Source organism: Lates calcarifer, linkage group LG15 (genome assembly GCF_001640805.2).
Source record: "Lates calcarifer isolate ASB-BC8 linkage group LG15, TLL_Latcal_v3, whole genome shotgun sequence".
Taxonomy (NCBI): domain Eukaryota; kingdom Metazoa; phylum Chordata; class Actinopteri; family Centropomidae; genus Lates; species Lates calcarifer.
Window position 1 is genome coordinate 28277507 of NC_066847.1, and position 12235 is coordinate 28289741.

Below are 12235 nucleotides of genomic sequence, written 5' to 3' on the forward strand. Positions count from 1 at the left end.
GAAAGGCAGTAGTACTTAGTATGACCTGTAAACAACGTGAACAAAGCACATGCTACAATAAGGTTCTCCCTTGAGAAATCATAATGTAATGCTCATCACTTGGAGTCACTAACACTAAGTGATTGAGAGATGAGGATTTGTGCTATATCTGTCTATTACCAATAACAGAAGGTTGAAAGACTTCCACTCAGAATAGATGATGGATACACATGGCCCACAGTCTGCTCCTGCATCCAGCATGCATTCATCTTGCATGCATGCTTGGTGTTCTACTGTATCTCTGGATTTGGGGGTGACCTCATTAGCCCCCTTAGCGACCCTCCTCCTCCTCCTCCTCCTCCTCCTCCTCCTCACCTCTGTCCTCAGTGACCTTAAAGCCTCCTTGACCCTGCCAGAGCTGTTCCCACTACAACTTCCTAAACCCTGTTCCCTCACTCCTGTTTATTCCCCTCACTGCAAAAATGAAGAGAGCAAGACTGGGAAAGTGATGGTTCGCCCACAAGGGTTAAATTACACTGCACTTTAATTCACAGGGGTCTGAAACAATCATAGCAAATGTCCAAATTTGGAATTTCCAGTTCTTCTATTTGGCTTTTTCATTGCATTTTTACTACTCTTCCTTCGTTCTTGAGACTCATTTTGAAACAGCCTACGGTTTTGGCCAGAAAAGGAGAAGTCAAACTACCCTCTATACAATATTTCCATATGAGTGAGTCCGGACTACAAGAGCAGGATTTATTTCCTTTGTCTCCACAGAAAAAAGATATAACAATAGTGATATGCAGGCAGGTCAACAGCAATGTTTGTCCAAAAGTCCTGCTCATTTAAAAAGCAATGTAATCACTTCTTATTGCACTTTGTCTTTTATGTCAAAATCCCATAATTGACAAGTCTTTTTCTTTTTCTGCTCTATAATGATCAGGAAAGCAAACATTTTTGACAGGATAATATCCAAACTTCCATCCATCTGTCCCCTCCTCTCTCCCTCATGCACACGTGCGTGTACACACACACACAAACTCACTAAAACGCATCGCGGCAAGGTTAGGCTGACATCAGCGGCTAACGATCAGTTCCTCTGTGGGCTGAATGATTAGCTGCAGTAGCCTGGAGACATTTCCAGCTTGTTTCCCTAAGTTAGTCAGACATGCAACATCACTGGCTTTCAATCTGCACTAACTACATCCACTCTCTTCCATTCTCTGTACAAAAAAAGACTTTTACATACTGATGGATGATGCTAACAATGTAGATTGAATGTGGGGCAGTTGAAATGGAGTGAAGACAGAACAGGAGCATATAAATTTGCTGGATTTTAAGTTGTTTTCATACTCAAATGGAGTCACAACAGTAGTTCCTTGAGGGGAGAAGATAAGACAACACTGTGTGTGTGTGTGTGTGTGTGTGTGTAAAAGGGTGGAGTGGGTAGCAGTTTATTTGCATCAAAGTGAAACTAAAGGGAGACTGAAAGTTGGCAAATATTTGCAAATACCTTTAAAGGGGTAACCATTTCTTCCTGGGCTTTTTTGTGTGTGCTTGTTTCCAACTAGTCTCCATGTCTGTCATAATTCTGTTCTCTTACTACCCAGAAATCAATTAATTCTTGGATTATTCTGTTTGATTTCCTGTGACTGGCACTTCTTTTTTGTCTGCACGTCACCTACCCAACTTCTTCTTCTCTTTATTCTTTAACGGCTGCAGACAAAGCATGACTTCCTGTGCATTAGAAGATTTTCTCTAAGAAAAAAAAAACATGAAAACAATATAAATTTGGGCTATCTATTTATTTTTATTTTTTTAAGACTTGCTTATTCGCATTTAGAGTGTGGTGAATGCTGAAAAGGAGCCTCTCTGCTTAGGGAAACTGTTCACCCAACCCCCACCCCACCCTTACAGCCCTCTGGGTTGCTGCTGTGAGTTTGGATTAAGTTTGGGTGCCATGTCCCCTCCCTTCCATGCCCGACCATCACCCCTGCAAAACACACACACACACACACACAGACACAGACACCTACATGCAAAGTTTCCATATCATCTATCGGCCTATCAAATTTGAGGAAGGCCATTAGGAAGGCCACAGTCTAGCAGAGAGATAAACAGACCAGATAGATGAGGCAGAAAGAATGCAGAGGCACGAAAATCTGGTTTTACAAATGATTAGATGAGTACACAATGTGATGCACTGTGTAAGATACAGCAAAAAATATACTGAGACATAGTAGAGTAAAGGATAAATCAGTATTAAAAGGTGTTTATGTAACAGAACTGACAGTAGCCTTTCTTCAAATCCCATTTTAATGCTATCTAATTAAGGTATGAGTGCATGTGTGTGTGGTGTGCAGGTTGTGTGTGCAAAGCAGTGGATCAATAATGGCAGTCTACTACAGTGACATCTGGGCTGGACAAAGAGTGCTGTTCCTTCCCCCGCCAGCTCTGCCCTTCTCTCTCTCTCTCTCTCTCTCTCTCAATCCCTGATCACAGCCACATGGTTCTCTGGGCTATTTCTCCCAGCTAAGCTTATTTCTCTTCTTTAATCCCGCAGCAATCACAGCAACAATGCCAAGCGTTGGTTCATAGACGCAGGCAGAAATCTATTAGCTATGATCACTATGTCAGCTCAGGCCTGATAAGCACTGCTAATGAATCCAGCACAGTCAGCTCAGTGCTGTGTGATTGTTATTTCATTGGATCATCAATAATGTGTAAGATGGGAAAGTGACATGAGTGACGGTGATGGATAATGCAGCTCGTAATGTGGTTAATGTGCTTCCATTTGAACTGAAGTGAGATTCTGTTTTCTGTAAAACTCCAACACTTCCTATTCAATTCAACTGATGAAATCTATGCACTGACGAGGAGCTTGGAAGCTGCAGGCCCACGCTTCTGAGTGTCCTCAGTTAATACAAACTGAGTTGTACTGATAAATGGGCTCGATATCCAACCCTGATTATCAGATTAACAGCCACTCAGTGCGGTTCGCCTCGAATTTGGTTCTTGTCTTTGCACAGCTACTGAAATTATTAATTATTAGCACAACTAGTATTCAAACAGCATATACAAACAAACGGTATTCAAACAGCATATATTGCTCACACCCACACGTGCGTCATGACACACTTGAACTGCTTCCTTATTATTGACTATTTGACATTTAGAATAGCTGCATTACGGCATTTCAGTAATGGCAACAAATAATGTGCTTTATTGGCTGCATGTTTTAAGTAGTCTTACTATAAAAAATAAATACCTGCATTGAATCATAACTGGCTGTCACAAGTAGGTTTTTTATAGCTGCAAATTTCAGCAGCTGTAATCATCTTCTTTCATCACTAAAATATTTAGAATTTTACTTATCACTGGGGGAGATATCTGCACTGAGTGACTTGCTATAAACATGTAGCAGTTATTGTAAATTAGGTTTACTTCAATATTCAATTCCTTTAATTTAGTGTAGGCTCTATTTAATAACGTAGCTTCAATTTTTAATTGATGTTGTGATTAATAGTTTTGCATTATAGAGTGTGTGTGTGTGTGTGTGTGTGTGTGTGTGTGTGTACAACTGTGACAATATTTATAATGTAGCTTTTTGTAACATCTATTGAAGATTTAAAAAATGAATATACCTACAACTAATTAGTGTTAGTTGTTTCCACAGCTTCATTCAGCTGTTGTTACTTTGAGTAATAACAATGTATGAATGTATAAATAACAGCACAGTTTTTAATTAATAAGCCTGATGAAGGTGTAGTGTGAAAACATCACTATAAATCTAAAATGTAGAAATGGGTAAACATTTTGGATTCTCCACTGTAATCAAACACGTCTACATCATTGGATTTCTATGGCTGTTTTTTGGTTAATGTTTCCATTAGAGTTGATGTTGTTTTAAGATTTGGTCACTGCAATTAATTTGATTCTTTAAATTTAATGCTCCCCAACAAGAAAGGAGTGAATAGAGAAATAAATTTGCACACTGTGATAAATTTAGCTAATTTCCTATGTTATAAAACTTTTTTTTTTTTTTTTGCAATTCTACACTCTACCTCTAATGACCAGCAAAATCTATGTAGTACAGCTTGGACTGGGGAGTTATTCAGTCCCATGATGGCATTCAGTTTCAGGGGTTTTCCACCACAGCAACAGTGAAATTCGGAGGAAAAAACTGAGACCTTTCTCATAGTCCTACAATTTGAGGATAAAAATTCTGCGCACACAACACCAACTATGGGGGACTTTAATGGAAAAAAAAAGTGGCAGTATATGCAACAGTTGAGTCCTATGCAGCGCTACTACCTCTTTCCTCTCTCCCCTCCCCGCCTCCATGGGTGAAGGCTAAAATGGCCCTGTGCCTAAATCCCCCCGGCAACACCTCCTCCACCCCCCACCAACTCTAACCCCTCTCCTATCTTAATCCTCTGATTACTACATCATTTTCTTTGGGTCTAATTTGGACAGCTATGAGGATTCACAGTTTACCACCTGGATAGTGTTGCTTGGCATAGACTCTATTGATCTACATGGGTGGGGAGGGTGCAGGTGTGACCCAAATAAAGGTATTAACTACCCATCTGTTATCAAACTTTCAAGAAACCTGACATCTAAGAATGTTGTGACATATGCAAACACTGCAGATGTGTGGGATGACAGTTGCAGGAAATCTAAATTCCTTCTGATTATCCTGGGCAGTAAGCAATACGTTCCCCATGGAGGGCTCATTTATAATTTAATCCAAGAGCTTGGTGTTTCTAGGCTAACACAGAGAGATTGCCCTTTCAGAGTGGAAACCCCCACCATGCAGCGGGGAATCAATGCCATCAACACAGAATAGACACTAGATCCCGTATTAAAATGATGTGATGGTCTGGACCACCAGCAAAGACACGTGCAATTCCTATTTTTTTCTCTTACGTTTCATGACAAAAAAGGAACAGCTGTTAAAATGCATTTTGCTCTTGTTGTTTCCTGCCTCTCCCCGTAATCCAACCTCAATATGCCACAGAAAGTTATTTAAGCCTGTAGAGGGAGATACATCTTTGCTTTCATGTAAAAAGGATTGATAGAATCTAAAGCATAACAAGGAGGAGTCGAGAGAGAAAAACAGAGAATACGATGCATAAGACTTCAGCCCAACTGACTCAGTAGGAAAACATATCTGTCTTGTGACTTGGATGTCTTCACTGTTTTCAGAACCATTCTAGTTCAAAGCCGCACAACATTAACACAAGCAGTTTGGACAGAGATGAAGAAACAAGAGTTGAAGCAGAGTAGTAATTACACTCTAAAAAGAACTGAATGGATTCAGTTTATGACAAAAGTATGCACATGTAGCGCTCAACTAGTTAGCACGAACTCTTTCAGACAACATTCAACAAGATGCTGGAAGCCACCCACAGAGACCATGGTCCATGCTAACACTTGTTAATATTACGGTAAAGAAAAAAATCACAGAAAAGGTCTCTACTAAGAGATCAAGATGCTTAAGTGGCAGCCATTTTCCAGAGCAGTAAAGAGATACAAACCAAGATGATAAACTGAGTGTATATGTCTTAAATTCACAGTAATTCACAGATTTTTTTTGGCCACCAAAAGTAAAACTATCACAATGTAAAGTTGATATTGCTAACAGTTGGCAAACAATTGCCAATCACCACATCCAGCAAATACAACACTACATGTGAGGGTAAGTCCAACATTCAGTCACGTTTAGCAGCTAAATGCTCCACTCTGTGGATTCCTCGCTATGAGCAACACCGTTAACATTATGCATTGCCATTATATATTTAATCATATATCATAACCATATATTTGGATTATAGGAGCTTTAATATTAACTGTTGAGAAGAACCAGCAACTTATCAATGAGTAAAATAAGGGGAAAAACTAAAAGGTCTGCCACACATCCAGCTCTGTGATAATACCTTAAAAATCTGCTATGACAGAGTCTTTGTAGTGTTGAAACCCCCCACCCCCCAGTTGGTGAAGGTAAATGACTATGTCCATGGTGAAAAGGCACAAGGCAGTAATGAGTAATGAAAACAGCCGAGTTAGTGCTGCCATTCAGTAAAGGGCCTGCTGCTGTGGAATGTGAGGCGCCATTCATTCACATGGGTTAAAAATGCATTTCTGCCACCACAAAGCCCTGCCTTGTCCTCATTGTTTCTCGCCACACCAATAAAACACTTCCACATTCTGAAGGGAGAAGACAAAAAAAATGAAATTGCTAATTTTACTCCTACAGATACAGGAAAAAGTGGGGGCTGACGGGGGGTGAACTTTGCAAAAAAGAAAAAAGAAAAAAGTAAAGTCTTTTGAAGAGATAAAGAGTCATGGTAGAGTTGAAAGTTTGATCATGATAAGCATGGGGACATGCAAAAGCAAGCACACACTCTGCTTACAAAAGACAACCCTCCTATTGACAAAAGCCAAATGTATGCAGCATTTATTCAGTGTATGAAAGGAGACACAATGGTGGAAGGCAGTCAAATACAAAAAAGCTTCACTCGAGTCATGTGTGAGCTCTCGAGGGATCACTTTGTGAATATGAGGCATCAGCGACACACTCACTACAAAATCTACAGGCATGTCATTTTGCAACTGTGGTAAGCGCTTGAATCAACATGAATCACATTTTGTGTTAGTCAACTGATAGCCACAATAAGTCACATTTAAACATAGGTCATGTTCCTCTTTCACATTTCTCTATAATGCTCAACAAGTGATCTCATACGTGACAGTGTTTAGACACTGACATGACATAACCCTCTGAGGGAAAAAAAAAAACTCCAGCTCTGAAATTTTCAGGTAGAATTCAGCCTGTTTGTGGCTTTTCCCTTAAACCCACATGTTAAAAACAAGAATGACATAAAGTCTGCCAGCGCAGTCATTACACACAAATGAATTAGATGTTTGGAAAAGTATTTATTTACACCTTCCCCAAAGCTGTACTGACTAGATGTGTTTACCTTCAAATCTACTCGTGGTATTATTCATGGGTTGGAGAACAGGTGGCGCTCTTAAAGACTATTTATTATCTAACAGTCAGTTTGGGGAAGTTAGATCATTTATTGTTGTCGTGCGGTGCTGTATTCACCTGTACAACCACAGAGCGAGAGCTACAGGCTCTAGAAGAAATGTTTAACATAACGTCTGAAATCTGACATGGGAGAGACAACGTAATCCTGTCTGCAAAACAACACTCTGCCTCCCCCCTTCTCTTTCTCTTTCTGTATGTGTGTGTCTGTGTGTGTGTGTGACCTTGCACAGAAGAAAATGCTGTATCTTTCAACAAGTACAGAGGAAAACAGTACACCACAGACAATATCAATATCAAAGCAAAAGTACAAAAAGCAAAAGAAAAAAAGAAGTTGAGGATGCAGTGCACACTGTCACATTATTACTGGAATACTGAAGGAAATCAGTCATACAGGGTATATGATGCTGATCATTGAGGGATATTAGAGAGATGTATGAGTTGGAAAAAACACCATAGAGTAAGTTAAAACTCACACCACTACACACAAGGAACATTATAGTAATTAGTCCGTGTGTGCGCATGCATGCGTGTGTGCGCGCGCGTGTGTGCGCAAACTCCACCAATACAAAGTAAACCCTATTCAGGCCACTATTCCAAGTCAGAATTCCAACAACACTAGATAAAGACAGATGTGTTTTGCCCCCCCCCCCCCCCCCCCATTTTTATCATGTGTGTTCTTCAGACTCCAAACAACATGGATTTGAGCATGTTTCGGCGCACGTGCGCGCGAACACGTGCACGTGCGCACACTATCCTCTCTCTCTCTCTCTCTCTCTCTCTCTCTCTCTCTACTGCAAACTATGTTTTTACATAACTATCTCCTCTGATAACTACTCCAGCCTGCCCCTGAGGGAGAATCACAATGACAGTCCTACAATATCCCAATAACTCTAACACGTGTCTTTAATGTTTAATAGCTTATAGTGACCTTCTCCTTAACTTTATGGATTTCTTTTTCTATTATCACTTATGGTATAGCTATAATTTTCACTTACTGACTCCTGCTGCTGGACAGAAGTTTATAGCTTCCCTACGCTACTTTATAACATTGTTATATGAGATGTAATATAGCTATAAATTTGCTTTATGAAGTCCATTTTGCCTGTTGTTTCTACAGTATATTTCCTTAATGCATCATAGGATTAATGTAGCTCTTTTTTCGCGAGATTCCAGTCTCTTATCAGTCAAACATTCCTTAAAATGACCCTTATCTCCATTGTAGCACATGTACTTTTGCTGCCCGTTTCTTAATCAGTCCCCCCACCACAACCACCCCCCCCTCTCTCTCTACTCTCTTTAAGGAAATGACTAGGTTCAACCAAAGAGTCTGTAATAGCCATAGATTGCAGCAGCAGCAGCAGCAGCCCCGACGAACACACCCTCAAAATAACAAACAATAATAATTATATACAGTCACTTCCTTACCAGTTAAAACACCGCTGAGCTCTAACACTCTCTCACACACACACAAAAAAAGGGACCAGTGCAGCTCTCCAAAAGCAAACAGAAAGAGTCCAGATCCAGCAGAGATAAAGAGGAGATACTCTCTGCCTTCCAGTGCAGCGACTGACAACAGCGACCCGCGGATCAACTTTGCCAAAAAATCGCGTAGAATTATTATTATCTCTGGCGAATTCCTGTCTCCTTGTGTTGTAGAACAGTACAGGTTCCTCTCTCTCTCTCTCTCTCTCTCTCTCCCTCCCTTGCTCTCTCTCCCCCTCGCTGTTTCTCTCTCTCTCTCTCTCTCTCTCTCTCTCTCTCTCTCGTCTCTTGTCGTTTCACTGCTGTTGCCTTCAGGTGGTGTCGGAAAATGTGTGATTTTAAGTCGAAGTGGCAAACGCAGGAATTCCAGGGAAGTGGGGACATTTAGTGACAACAGAGGTCATTCATAGACTTTCCACAGAAAAGGGGGAGGTTTCTACTGTATATGTGATTATAAATATGATTCATAGGCCTCATCTATAATGTCCTGAGTCCCAGATTTGGCAGTTTATTGTGGGATGTGTTAAGTTATTTAAGAAACTTATTTCAAGAGGTGGTAGGCCTACATTATGCTGCTCATAGAGCAATGGTTTTTGTGTTGAATTGCAACTATTTTGATCATCGATTAATCGGTTTTCATTAACATTTCCAGTTTCTCAAATGTGAGGACATTATGCTTTTCTCTGTCATATGAGAGTCCATATCTTTTTTTAATTTTGTACTGCTGATTGGACAAAACGAGACATTTGAACACATCACTTTAATATCTGGGAAGCTTTCTCGGTTTTCTGACATTTTATAGACTTAACAATTCATTTGTGAAAAAAGAAAATAATTGTGACATTAATATGTTTTAAGAATTATTTATTTTATCAACTTATGATATTGCGCCTGCACAAAATCACTGTGTTGTTTCTTTCTTTGTTTTATTAGTGAGGTCTGTAAGACACTGATTGGCCCTGTGCCCAATCTATTTCCCATGATTCCCTCACCTATTAGGGAAGTGTGCTGGGTAGCCTCAGATAGATGGTGATGAGCACATGAGATCATCCAACCATCCCCTTCGCCACAGTGGAGAGTCAAGCAAAATTTCCCCCCCCTGTCTAGAGTAAGAAGGGTATTTCTGTTCAAAGTTACAAAAATGAAAAAGTCGGAGTTTATGGGAGCGCCTGAACGCACCATGGATGGAAAGAAACCCTGTGTGTGTGTATGTGTGTGTGTGTGTGTGTGCGAAACACCGAGGACAAGATCGAGGGCGAGAAAAAAAAAGGAGAAGCAGAAAAAGTTTGTCCCCTCAGTGTCACTAAACCTCAGTCCACACACACGGCGAGGTCGCGCATTTTACTGCGTTTATGTTTCACTCGTGTCTCCAGCGCTTCCTATCAGGTGGATCAGCTGGTGTGTCCGTGTGTGTGTGTGTTCTTGGATTGAAGTGTCCAGAGAGGAGAACAGGCGACACTGAACCCCAGATCAGCAGCAATCTCACCACCGTCGCCACCACCATACATGCGCAATCGGTTTCGTGCGTAAAAAGACATGTTGGGACTGTGATCGGGTTGCACAGGCTACTTACTTTGGCGCACACACACACACACACACACACACACACAGACATACTCACAGACGTGTTAGTACGTTTACCTGTGTGCACACGTCAGATAATAGAGTTAAGGCAGAACACGTCATTAATTCTGCCTAATTGTCTTTCACTGACTCCCCCCCCCGATCCGCAACTTAGCCCCATTGTGTCCTTCTACCATAACAGCAGGCTCACATCCTGTGGGTGCATCATCAATTGGGGAAAACAAAGTTACATGCGCAGACCCCCCCATCACAATCACTCACACACACGAAACACCCTTCCCATTACTCCTCCCTCGCCACATGTTTCCGCCCCCCCAAAACACATACACACATACACATACACACATACACACCGCATGCAGATGAGTGGCTGGCGCAGACTGAAAGAAGAAGAAATGCGACAGAGCAGAGAGCTTCCAGCGGTTTCAGATCCTCATAGTAATGACAAGAAAAAGATGCCCCCCCCAACACACACACACACACACACACACACCGGCACCTGTGCCTTGCTCAGTGGCAGTTGTGCCATGTCTATTATGTAGGACACGACTTCCTAATATGGATACCCCCCTCCCCCCCCTCTCCATTTACCCCTCCCTAACGTCCACCTCCACCCTCTATGTGTCTGTCTCCGTGTGAATAAAACAATCTTTCAAAAAAAAGAAGAAGAAGAAGAAGAAGAAGGAAAGAGAGAAATACTTCTTCTTCCCTCTCCTGGATGTTTTCTGCTCAGTGCAGAAAACATCACAACTCTTATTACCACAGATCTGTCTGCTTGATGCTGAGGTGATAAAGTGTGTTGTCCAGAAGAAAAAAAAGAAAAAGAAAAAAGAACTCAAGGAAGAGATGAGTGTGTATGGTGAGCTGGTGGAAACTTTGCTTCACCTCAAGGATGTAGTTGGAGGGTATGAGACCAACCATGCTCACTTTATTCCAACATCTTTTTTTCAATTTGAATAACTGACTTTAGACAGCTTTTTAGAATCTGACACTAAGTATGATGACTCACATGAATCATCACAAGTATCATCACGCTGGTACAAGTTACAGTGTCTATGAAAAGTGAAAATAATAAATGTTTTTTTTTTACACACCTCTGTTTCTGTGCCCGTGAAATGATCGCCGACAGGAGGTCACTCAAGATATTTTTTGTTTAAATCATCCACTACACCCTTGCCTGCATGTAACCTATTTATAAATCAAGATCAGACAATCGCCTTCCACCTACAGCCCATTCTAAACACACGGAGAGCTCCGATGTGCTGTGTGTGCGTGTGAAAGACGGAGGAAACGGTGAGATCTGCGTACCTGCGTTATCCAAAAGAATAATCCAGGGTGACTTCAAGAAGCACAGACAATCCTAAAGGTGAAAGCATGCTCTTTGCAGTGTATGCTGAAGTGCATGATTGAGTAGGTCGAGTCCATTCAGTCCCTTAGGGGGGTGGAAGGGGGATTCCTATCCGCATATATCTGAATATCGCCTTTATGTTTTATCTTTAAATGAATATGAAAATGGGAATTTCTCAACTCAAGCAGAGCACAAACTGATATAAATAAGTGTTGGCTCGGTGCCTCGAGCGGCGTTTTGACAATTTCCTGACACCCCTATTCCGCAGCCGAATGGTTACTCCCGAATTAAATGGAACTATCTGCTATTGTCTCATCAGCGAAAAGTTGTTGATAGTGCAAAGGACTTAAAAAGTGCGCAAACACAGCGGTAATGACCACCTCACTGAGCCATTCAAAGTTACTCTGAGGGTTTTTAAAGACGTCACGGCTCAGCAAATAAACAAACTCACGGATGGTGATGTAATTTAATTCTTTGCCAATCGAGTGTCAGATATACTGACAGCTGAAGAGTCCTCCTTGATCCACCCTGTTGCAACACCCAGACAGCTGTTTCTCAGGAAATAATACTACTTTTATGTGGATATGCAGTCAGACTTTATCTTACTGTCATGACCACTTTCTTGGGAAACTGACGCTGAAAAAAGTCTGGATAACTTGATTCACCAGTCAAAGCTGGGAAAACCCACTTCCTCTTTTTTTCACAAAGGTACAACATACATTAACATATTGTTACATTATTCTCCCAGCATTTAGGCTCATTCTGCGGTGGCAAAACACTGTCTTTGG

At 41.1% G+C, this 12235-nt stretch overlaps 1 protein-coding gene across 6 annotated transcripts in view; it reads right to left on the reverse strand.

Annotated features, from left to right (window-relative positions):
- Positions 1–11498, reverse strand: part of LOC108887933 (zinc finger protein 516) — a 47175-nt gene extending 35677 nt beyond the window's left edge. For 4 of the 6 annotated variants that reach the window (XM_018683660.2, XM_051075954.1, XM_018683642.2 and 1 more), the window contains exon 1: positions 8459–8764. The gene's annotated coding sequence lies outside the window, so the exon portion shown is untranslated. Of the gene's footprint in view, positions 1–8458; positions 8765–11407 lie in introns of those variants that run through there. The other 2 variants (XM_018683669.2, XM_018683651.2) reach the window with 2 other exon arrangements.
- Between the last annotated feature and the right edge of the window lie 737 nt (positions 11499–12235).